This window comes from Mesoplodon bidens (genome assembly GCF_964165515.1).
Source record: "Mesoplodon bidens genome assembly, chromosome: 9".
Lineage (NCBI taxonomy): Eukaryota > Metazoa > Chordata > Mammalia > Artiodactyla > Ziphiidae > Mesoplodon > Mesoplodon bidens.
This window is the reverse complement of record NC_138166.1, coordinates 33,974,486-33,986,983: the sequence shown is the minus strand read 5'-3', so window position 1 is coordinate 33,986,983 and position 12,498 is coordinate 33,974,486.

Sequence of the window (12,498 nt, the reverse complement as noted above, 5' to 3'; positions counted from 1 at the left end):
AGGTAACATTGCATAAAGAAAGAATATGGATAAACACTGGAGTGCCGAGTTCTAAATTAGACTCTGCCAATTTCTGGTGAGCAATCTGAGACAGATTACTTCACTTCCCTTGAGATCCATTCTCCACATTAGCAAAAATAGAAGTAATACCTCTTGCTCCAAGGTTTCCTGGGAGGATTAAAGACAAAACATCTGGCACCATCCTAGTACATAACTGACATTCAATAACCATTAGTTTCCCTTTTTCCTTTACTAAAAATACAGAGCAGTCTAAGGAAAGCCAAGTGTTTTCCATGTTTACTGAATAAAAAATTGAACATTTTAAATAATGAATTGCTTGAGTTTGGCAGTCATGGGTGATCTTTAATCAGAGGGTTTAAAAAAATCAACTCAGCACTTTTTACATAAATAATGATAATAATCACTTTTTTTTTTTTTTTTTTTTTTTTTAAATTTATTTATTTTTATTTTTGGCTGTGTTGGGTCTTCGTTTCTGTGCAAGGACTTTCTCTAGTTGTGGCAAGTGGGGGCCACTCTTCATCATGGTGCGCGGGCCTCTCACTGTCGTGGCCTCTCTTGTTGCGGAGCACAGGCTCCAGACGCGCAGGCTCAGTAGTTGTGGCTCACGGGCCCAGTTGCTCCGTGGCATGTGGGATCTTCCCAGACCAGGGCTCGAACCCGTGCCCCCTGCATTGGCAGGCAGATTCTCAACCACTGCGCCACCAGGGAAGCCCGATAATAATCACTTTTTAATTCCTCGTTTAATGACCTTCAGCCACATAAACTACCCCACCAAAATAGATTATGATGATTTTGTTTATATACATAAATAACATATATGAAATACTGAAATCCAAAGGAACCCTCATAGCTACCTTAATATGAAGAAGATATCATAGAATTTTTAGACATAAAATGAATTCTGGCTTTAGTTTTGTATCATGTGAGTATAGTTTTCTGAAGTGTTATGGACTTCAATATAGTAGACACATTTAAAAGTAAAAGCAGGATGGAAATCAATATGGTCGAGTAAGAAGATGTGGAGCTCACCTTTCCCCCCAACACATCAAAAGTACATCTACATGTGGAACAATTCTCACTGAAAACTAACTGGAAACTGGCAGAAGGACTCTTGTACAACTAATGTGGTAAGAAAGATACACATGTAATAGGGTAGCAAGGGAAGAAAAGTGGTAGGGACAGGACTTGTGCCCCTGGGAGGGCACTCAGAGTAAAGGGAGATTACATGAGTGGACACCCACCCTGAGGAGGGAGGGGGTCAAGCCACACACTGGGCATCCCAGTCCTGGGGTCCTACATTGGAAGAGAGAATCCCCTTTGGCTGGTTGGAGAACTGCTGGGTGAGGCAGAAAGGCTAGAGAAGCCTGGACTCTGGTCATGGGGAGTGCACACAACAGGGTGGAAGGAGGTCTGCCCTAGAGGTGCTGGGCCCCTGTGATTACCCTGCCACAAGCCTGAGCCCAGAAAATCAATATGACAGACTGAAAATCAATAAGGCAACAGTGGTCTTAAATGATACAATAGGCCAATTAAACTTAATTGATATGTATAGGACATTACATCCAAAAACGGCAGAATAAACATTCTTTACAAGTGTACATGGATTGTTCTCCATCATAGATCACATGCTAGGCCACAAAACGAGTCTCCACAAATTTAAGTGGACAGAATTTATATCAAGCATTTTTTCCGATCACAACAGTATGAAACTAGAAATCAACTACAGAAAGAAAAACATGTGGATACTAAACAACATGCTACTAAAAAACCAATGGTCAATGAAAAAATCAAAGAGCAAATCAGAAAGTATCTTGAGACAAATAAAAATGGGAACACAATACTCCAAAATCTATGGGATGCACCAAAAGCAGTTCTAAGAGGGAAGTTTATAGAGATATGGGCCTTCCTCAAAAACAAGAAAAATTTCAAATAAACAACCTAACCTACCACCTAGAGGAATTAGAAAAAGAAGAACAAACACAGCATAAAGTTGGCAGAAGGAAGGAAATAGTAAAAATCAGAGTGGAAATAATAAAATACAGACCAAAAAACAATTTAAAAAATCAATGTTACCAAAAGGTGTTTTTTTGAAAAGATAAAAGAATTGATAAACCTTTAGCCAGGCTCACAAAGAAGAAAAGAGAGAGGACTCAAATAAACAAAATAAGAAATGAAAGAGGAGAAAATACAAGCAATACCACAGAGATACAAAAAATCCTAAGAGAATACTATGAATAGTTATATGAAAATGAACTGGACAACCTAGAAGAAATAGACAAATTTCTAGAAAAATACAACTTGCTAAAACTGAATCAAGAAGAAACAGAAAAAATTTGAACAGACTGATCACTAGTAGTGAAATTGAATCTGTCATTTAAAAAAACCAAACCAAACCAAAACAAAAAACTCCCATCAAACAAAAGTCCAGGACTGGAAGCCTTCACAGGGGAATGCTACCAAACATATAAAGAAGAAATAATACCTATCCTTCTCAAACTATTCCAAAAAATTGAAGAGGATGGAACACTCCCAGATTCATTCTATAAGGCCACCATTACCTTAATAACAAAACCAGACAAAGACACCACAAAAAAAGAAAATTATAGACCAATATCTATGATGAATATAGATGCAAAAATCCTCAACAAAAATTTAGCAAACCAATCCAACAATATATAAAGAGAATTATACACCAGGATCAAGTCAGATTTATTCCAGGGAAACAAGATTGGTTCAATATTCACAAAATCAATCAATATGATACACCATATTAACAAAAGGAAGGATAAAAATCACATGATCACCTCAAGAGAGGCAGAAAAAGCATTTGACTAAATTCAATTTCCATTCATGATAAAAACTCTCATCAAAGTGGGTATAGAAGGAACAAATAACAAATCCACAGCTAACATCATACTCAACAGTGAAAAGCTGAAGCCTTTCCTCTGAATTCAGGAGCAGAGACAAAGATGCCCACTCTCATCACTTCTACTTAACATACTATTGGAAGTCCTAACCACAGCAATCAGACGAGAAAAAGAAATAAAACACATCCAAATTGGAAGGGAAGAAGTAAAACTGTCACTATTTGCAGATGACATGACACTTTATACAAAAACCCTTAAGGTCTCCACCAAAATATTTTTAGCACTAATTAAATGAATCCTGCAAACTTGAAGGATACAAGATTAATATACAGAAATATGTTGCTTTTCTATATACTAATAACGAACTATCAGAAAGAAAAAAAAGGCACCAATTCCATTTAAAATCTCATCAGAAAGAACAAAATACCTAGAAATAAACTTAACCAAAGAGGTGAAAGAACTATATTCTGAAAACTACAAAACACTGATGAAAGAAATTGAAGACAACAAAACAGCTGGAAAGATATACCATGTTCTTGGATTGGAAGAATCAATATTGTTAAAATGACCACACTACCCAAGACAATCTACAGATTTAATGTAATCCTTATCAAAATGCCCATGACATTTTTCACAGAACTGAGATCAATAATCCTAAAATTCAAATGGAACCAAAAATAACCCTGAATTGCTAATGCTGTTTTGAGAAAAAAAAGAACAAAGCCAGAGGTATCACACTCCATGAATTCAGACTATACTACAAAGCTACAGTAATCAAAACAGCATGGTCCTGGCACAAAAACAGACATATAGATCAATGGAACAGAATAAAGAACCCAGAAATAAACCCACACACTTATGGTCAATTAATCTAAGACAAAGGAGGCAAGAATATACAATAGACAAAAGACAGTCTCTTCAATAAGTGGTGCTCAGAAAAGTGGACAGCTAAATGTAAAACAATGAAATTAGAACATTTCCTCACACTATATACAAAAATAAACTCAAAATGGATTAAAGACCTAAATATAAGACCAGAAACCATAAAACTCCTAGAAGGAAACATAGGCAGAACAGTCTTTGACATAAATCATAGCAATATTTTTTGAATTGTCACCTAAGGCAAAAGAAACAGAAGGAAAAATAAACATATGGGACCTAATTAAACTTAAAAGCTCTTGCACAGCAAAGGAAACCATCAATAAAACAAAAAGACAACCTATGGATTGAGAGAAAATATCTACAAATTATATGATCTACTAGGGGTTAATATCCAAAATATATAAAGAGTTTATACAACTCAATATAAAAAAATGAACGAACAACCCAAACAAAAAATGAGCAGAACACCTGAATAGACATTTTTCCAAAGAAGACATATAGATGGCTAGCAGGCAAATGAAAAGATGCTCAACATCACCAATTATTAGAGAAGTTCACATCAAAACAACAATGAGATATCATCTCACAGCTGTCAGAATGGCTGTCATCAAAAAGTGTACAAATAACAAATGCTGGAGAGGATGTGGAGAAAAGAGAACCCTCCTTGGCACAGCCACTATGGAAAACAATATGGAGGTTCCTCAACTAAAAATAGAACTATCATATGATCCAATGATTCCACTCCTGGGTATATATCCAGAAAAAATGAAAACACTAATTCAAAAAAATACACGCACCCCAGTGTTCATAGCAGCACTATTGTTATAGCTGAGATGTGGAAGCAACCCAAGTGCCTATCAACAGATGAATGGATAAAGAAGATGTGGTACATGTATACAATGGAATATTACTCAACCTTTAAAAAGAATGAAATTATGTCATTTGCAACAATGTGGATGGATCTAAAGAATATTATGCTTAGTGAAGTAAGTCAAATAGAGAAATAAATACTGTGTGATATCACTCAGATGTTGAATCTAAAAAATAAATACAAATGAATGTACATGCAAAACAGAAACAGACTTACAGATATAGAAAACAAACTAGTGGTTACCGTTGGGGAGAGGGAAGGGAGGGAGGGGCAAATTAGGGGCATAGGATTAAGAGATACAAATTATTATGTGTAAAATAGATTGCTATTGATATATTGTACAGCATAGGGAATTACAGCTATTATCTTATAATAACTTTAAATGGAGTATAATCTGTAAAAATACTGAATCACTATGCCGTACCCCTGAAAATAATATAATATTATAAATCAACTATACTTCAGTTTAAACAAAGTAAAAGCAGAATTGTGAAAACTTTATTCTCCCTTTCTTGAATTTCACTATCCATTCTAAGGGTTAGTATATTAAACACCAAATTTAGTTTCTCTCTAAAGGATCCATAATGTGTTAAGTTTGAAAGCTATCACCATGGACAGCAAAACATAACACAGGGAGATGAATATCCCTGCTTCTCTCTCTCTCCCCACTTCTCTCTACTTCTCTATGCTCAGTACACTATAGGTTCGCAATAAATCCTTGTTGGATGGATTAAAAAATGGAGGGATGATCTAAAAAATACTCCAAAATTTTAATAAGAATTTATGAAAGTGAATTATTTGGTTTGTACTTATTGATATCATAACTAAAGAAATTATAGTAGAATACTGAAGAACTGTGCAAAAGTGGATAAGTGCATCTATGTTTTTGAGGAAGAGAATCAGATGTTGTAAATAATGTATCCAGATAAAGGAATATTACCTAAAATCATTGTCAAAGGTACCAGATGCTGAACTTGATCGAAGCATTCTCCTAGAGGTTGGGAATAGAAAGATGAATATGGCACTTATTTTCAAGAAGTTCAAAATATAATGGGAGAAATTAACATAAACAAACTGAAGTAAACGCATGTATAAAATAAATGTGTATTTATAACATACACAAATATATGCATAGAAAAATACTACACTGCTCAGAAGCAGGAATAATCAATGTTGTCTGGGGAAAAGAATGTAGGCAGGAAAGGGGAGTATTGAGATAGGCCTCTGAGGGGACAGTTTAATTGGGTCTCAAAGAGGAGCCAGATGTTATGAATCATACAAGGTAAGGAAGAACATTCAGGCAGCCTGTAGATAATGTGAAACAGTAGAGATGCCCAAAACAAACGTGGCCAGTTTAGGGAAAGTCAGGCAGATCAATGTGGTGGAAAGCAGGTTGAAAGGGGATGGGAGGGTGGGGGGAAGTATAATAAGGAGGGCCTTGTTTGCCATATGGAAGAATTTCGATTTTATATTGCAGGCCAGTGGTTTTCAAATTATAGAATCCCCTCAGAGCCTGCTGGGGAATAAAAGCTTCCTAGCTTATAACTGTTCAGTCTTCCACTTAAGGTTTCCTTTATGAAAAAAAAGTTTCAAAACCTCTGTTATAGGCAATGAGCCTGTGAAAGGTATTTTTTGTTTTTGTTTTGAGAGTAATGAGGCAGAGTTATATTTTAAGAAGTCAATGACTGGGTCTTCAGTGGAGGTGAAAGGAGCCTGAGGTCAGATCCTAAGAATAATTAGATTGCCAAGGTGAAAGATCTGGAGAGCCTATTCCAAGATGGCAGCAGGTGGGATGGAAAGCAGGCTACTGGAACAGAAAGTTAGTGGTCTCTAAAACTATTTTTCATCTCCCTTGAGTAAATGCTTAGACTCAAGATTAAGAAGAAGCAGATCAGGATTGGTCCCAGGTTTTGGCTTGGGTTTTTGCATATATAAAGGTATTCTTCACCAGGATAAGAAATAAAAGAGGATGATCAGGCTTGAGTGTAAAACTATGAGTTGAATTTGAAGCACTGTAGTCTACATAAATGAGTATGTATATTCAAGGGTTGAGCATAAAAGTGTGGGGCAAGAAAGAAAAATCAAGACTGAAGATATAGCTTTGAGAACTAGTGGCATAGGAGTATGCCTTTAGCTATAAGTGTATAGTAGATCACTCAGGGAAGAGGTGAATACATGAAAGGTCCAAAAATAAAATGTGATTTACTTTATTTAAAAGATAAGCAGAGGAAGAAAAATCTGTGAAACAAACAAAGAAAAGACGGGGACACTAGGGGACTGTAGTGTCAATCAAGGTAACAGAAGTGTCAAAGAGAGGGTCAACAAGTAAGATCAAGATCAAGTAAGAAAAGGACTGAGGAGAATCTACTGAATTTGTCAATGTGCATCTCTGTAGAGACCTCAGCTAAAGGGGATGTATTAGTGGTATGGTGAAAGCAGAAGTTGTGCTACAGTTGAGAAAGTCAGGAATTCACTGAATAGAAAGAAAGTACTGGGGTTCCATACAGGGGTTACTTCATGAGTAAAAATACTGATTTCTGTGTGCAGAGTTTGTTAGAGGTATCAAGAAAGTCAACATGGCTGTAGGGAAATAACAAAGTAAGTATAAAATTTCTGCTTATGAGACCAGCACCATGTTATAGGGAAGAGGTATTGGTTGTAAGGACTGATATTTAAAGGAGATTAAGAAGCAGTTTTGCAGTGAAAAAAATAAATTGATAGACTTCAAATTTGATACATTATTTATAACTTTGCCTATTCACTCTGGATTTACTTATTATGTTGCCATGACTGTAAAAAATTAGATAAAACTAAAGAGATATTCCAAAGTCAAAATGCCACATAATGACCATAACCAGGAGAGCTGGTGCCAGGAATCAGGAAATCTCTGTGTTCTTCTGTCTTGAAAGTAGAAGAAACACTGAAGCATTCTGAAGCCAATAAAGTAGGACCAAGAACATGTAAACAGCTCTTTCCCAAATATGAAGTAGATGAAGAACACCATGTCCATTCTAGCATTAACAATGTAAAATTTTTGTGTAAACTTCAAGGGCTAACATATTTAGTTAATTTGGTGAGGAAAGCAATGACCTGCTTTCTATAACTATGCTCATTAAGAGAACAAGCAAACCTTACTTTTCAAGGGCTCTTTTTTTCCAAGAAGAAAAATGCTTATTCATAAAACACTTAGGTTTTTTTAATGAAGAATATAATTTAAGGATTTATATTTCCTTTAATTTTGATGAAAAGTCTACGCTTTTTATGAACTAACACATTTCTAAATATAACGCTTTTAAAAAGTTGAATTCTTGTAACTCTGTTTTATTTAACAGGTCACAGTGTATCCTATCCCAGATCTACAGTCCTATTACTGGTTTGTTGAGAGTTGATTGATATGGACAGAGAAAGTCTATAAGTTCCTTGAAGGAAGATGGCTGTATCCTCAGGACAACATAGATGTTCAATAAATTCTTACTAAACTAAATTGAGTCATATACAAAATAATATTGGCCCCAAATTCCCTTATTCCTATCATGATGTCATCCTATTTTTAAAAAATATTCCCCAACACTTAAAAAAAAACATTAAATAACTCAATAACTATTAATCTTGAAAATAAATTTTGTTTGGATCCACTTGATTGGTTGACAAACTTATCATTATTTATATAGACAGGAATACTTGAGTCCAGATATCAAGAAATCAATCCCAACAGGGTCAAGGAGATAATATAAAAGGGGGAAAATGTGTGAGGTACTAGAGATAGATGTGCCTAAAAAGGGACAGGCAGCACTACACTAATCCAGGATGTTATGCTGCATGGGCATCTGGTCCCAGATCACCTGATCTTTCAAGAGATCTCAGAAATATGTATTTTGAGGCTGTCTCCTAATTAAAATTTTTAAACTCAATTGCTTTTTAAAATATCATGTGATTGACTCCCTCTGCTCTAGGTAGATACTTGGCAGTTACGGTCTTTAAACATCAAATCCATTAAAAGAGGTGAACAATTACAATGAACGGATTATGTGTTCGGCCTGTGCCATCTGAATTATAAAAAAACTTTCTTACTAATGAGGGTATAAAATACACTCTGTGCAGCTATAGGAATTATTGTCAAAATCTCTTTTTCTCCTTCCAGCTTCAGCAGTCTGTAATGTTACCACAATCTGAAAGTTGAACATTAAAATGATTAAGAAGAAAAAATACTTAGAGACTTCTGCATAATTCATCATAGCAGCTGAGACTGAAAGACAAGTTGTCTTGTAGCACAAATATATTACGAACTACAACACAAAATGAAAATTTAGTTAAATACACTTAAGTGAAGAGATTAAAAATGTAATTCCTTTCATTATTAAAAAACACCAAACAGTTCATTCCCGCTAACATAAATGAACAAGCCACTATGTTTTAGATATATTTTATGGAATAACATTGTTTGATTGGGGGTGGACATATTTGTGCAATTCACCCATGACATATTCATTCCACATGGCTGGATCATAGGTATTATTGTTGCTCCACCACATGGAAAAACGTCAGGGCCCATTCTTTGGCTAAAGCACCCTGCAGTAGAAACACCACATGTGGTGCCAACCTTTGTCACACTTCAGTGGAGGGATTTAGAATAGTTTGCTTTAGTTGTGGATCTTTCCCTAACAAAGACTGGTAGTCTGTACCACACAATACTTTAAAGACTAGATTTTAATAGCTATGTGTTTATGTGGGAGGGAGAGAGAGTGTTTCTCAGGACAGCACAAAACAAATGCCCCATAGGCAGATAGAGCTGGATTTGAATCTTAAATCTGCCACTCATTAGCTTTGTAACCTTGGACTAATCACCGGAGCTCTACTGAGCAGCTTCCATGTTCCACACACTATGCTAAGCTCTGGGTACAAAAGAGTGAACAAGATATAGCCCATGCCCAGAGCAACTTAAAGTTTAACAGGAGAATCAGAAAAGAATTGGCAATTGCAACAGAGAATCTTAAGGGCTACAGTAAATGTAAGCAGAATGTATTAAGGGGAGCAGGTAGAATTAACATCTTTCCCAACCTTAAACTGTAAGGTTTCCTGGAGGAAGTGATATCTGAGCTGATATCTGGAGGAATGATAGGAGATAGGTAAGTGAAAAGTGAAGCAAAGAATGTTTTAGAAGGAGGAAATAACATATTCACAGCCAGAAATTGAAAGACAACCTAGAACTTCTGAGGACCTGCTCACAGTTGTACAAGTGTACACAACGGAATATCAGCTGGACGATCCTCTATATCATAGCCAAAAAGAGTTTGAAGAAAGAGTCAAAATGCAAAAAAAAGTTTGAAGGAAGAGTAAAAGTATTACCTTAGCACTATTCATTCATTTATTCCTCCTCTTTGTAAGTGGTTATTACAATGTATTATGTTTAAGGAGCTATAGGTCACCCCAGCTTTGACTTCTTCTTACATACCACCATTGCAGTGAGGTAGTCAGGCAGAACAAGAAAGAGCAAATATGTGAAATGCTTCAGGGTGGAAGTTGCTGAGGCTGTTCTTTTTATGCTTCAAGAAAATGCAGTCTTTAACTGCAGAAAAAGAGACCGCCCTGGAAAAGGGGGAGAGGAGGGAGAATGCAGGTGCAGTAGTACCTGAAGGAATAAGCTCCAGGCAGGTGAGATGATAATCTGAATCCTGTTATTCCATCTTGACCAGAGTGAAAACTAAATCTTTATCTTTTAAAAGTGGAATTGATATTCAGAAACAGCCTAAGGAAAGGTGTTCCTTAACAAACAAACTTAAAGACTCTTCTGGATGGCCTCTAAGGAACTGCCTCCCTCTCCTACCAACTTCTGATTTTGATAATATATACTTCCAGACTCCTTCTGCAGAGGTCCTATTGCTCAAAGCTGGAAGTCGTCCTGGGATGAAGTATTTTAGAAGGTTCATGAATGGAAAGTTATTTCAGCAACATGGTGATATAGGAATTTCTACTGCTTGTCCCCTCCCAGAAACATCAATCTGAACAACTATACAAGCATGAAAATATCACCACAAGAGCTAAGCATTTCAGGTGAGGAATTACAGCACCTGGACAAAGCACAGATATAAGATGAATTTGAGCGAGTATGAAAGACAGTTTCACCTTGCCCTTGTCACCTTTCTCCTAGGCCCAAGCAGCCCAGTGAAGAGAGAGGTATCCTTCTGTGGGGGCGAGAGAATGAAATGAGCACCTGACTTCACCAAAGACCACAGCACCCACCTGCACCAGTGCCAGGCTGACTCCTCCAACCCCAGGCAGGTTCCCTGCAGCCCAGACTCCTTGCTGACCCCAGTGCTAGGCCAGCTACACTGGTCCTTGACTCCTAGCCCACCCAGTGCCAAGCATGCTCCCATAGAACCAGATTGGATCCCAAGACCCAGGTCCCCAGCCCACCCCAGTGCTAGGGAAACTCCTACAATCCCAGGATCTCAGGCCACCTAAGTGCCAGACAGGCTCCCATAGCCCAAGCCTCCATGATGGCCCCTGAAGCCTCAAGCTACAGGCCAATTCCCATGGCCCCAGGCTCCAGACTGGGGCAGGCTCTGCAGACACAGGCACCAGGATCACCTCTAGTCAGCTCCTGCACCTAGTCAGCCTCTGAAGACCCAGGATCCAGGCTGCAACTATGGACCCAGGACCTTGGACAGGAGCCATGAACCCAATCACCAGATCTGCCCACCTGCTGACCCAGGCTCAGACCTACTTGCCCAAAGACTCCAGCAGCAAGTCTGCCCACAGAAAACACAAGGCAGCCAACCCAGAACTTCTGGATGGGCTGACTCATAAAGGGACTTCCCTCCCTAAGCCAATCTATAGAGACTGGAAGAGGTGCCTACTTCCTCAATGCCCAGACACCAACACAAAGCCACAGGATTATGAATAATAAAGGAAACATTAATCCATAAAAGGATATAAATAAAGCTCCAATGATTGACTTAAAGAAATGGAGATCTATGAATGATTTGACAAAGAACTCAGAATAATGCTCTTAAAGAATTTCAGTGACCTATAAGGAAATGCAGACGACTAAAGGAAATTAGGAAAACACTGCATTAACAAAATGAGAGTTTAACTAAGAAATAGAAACCATTAAATAAAGAAACAAAAATACTAGAGTTGGGCCTCCCTGGTGGCGCAGTGGTTGAGAGTCCGCCTGCCGATGCAGGGGATACGGGTTCGTGCCCCGGTCCGGGAGGATCCCATATGCCGCGGAGCGGCTGGGCCCGTGAGCCATGGCCGCTGAGCCTGCACGTCCGGAGCCTGTGCTCCGCAACGGGAGAGGCCACAACAGTGAGAGGCCCACGTACCACAAAAAAAAAAAAAAAAAAAAAAAAAAAAAAAATACTAGAGTTGAGGAATACAATGACTTCCCTGAAGAATTCAATAGAGTTTCAACAAGACATTCAACCAAGTAGAAAAAAGAATTAATGAACTAGAAGACAAGTCATTTAAAATCATCTAGTCAGAGGAGTAAAAAGAAAAAAAAAAAAGAGTGAGAAAGAGTGAATTACAGGATACCATTAATAAAAACAGATGGTTTCCCTGTTGAATTTTGCCAAATATTTAAACAATAGCTAATGCCAACCTTCTCAAACTCTTCTAAAATATTGAAGAGGAGGAAACACTTCCCAATTCATTTTATGAGGCCAGCCTTACCCTGAAATCAAAGCCAAATAAGGAAAACTACAAGAAAAGAAAAACTGCTGGCCAATATACCCAAGGAATATAAATGCAAAAATTCTCAACTGTTACAACTCAAATGAATTCAGTAAAGTTATAGGATAGAAAATCAACATAAAAAATTAGTTGTGTGTTTATACATTAACAATGAACTAT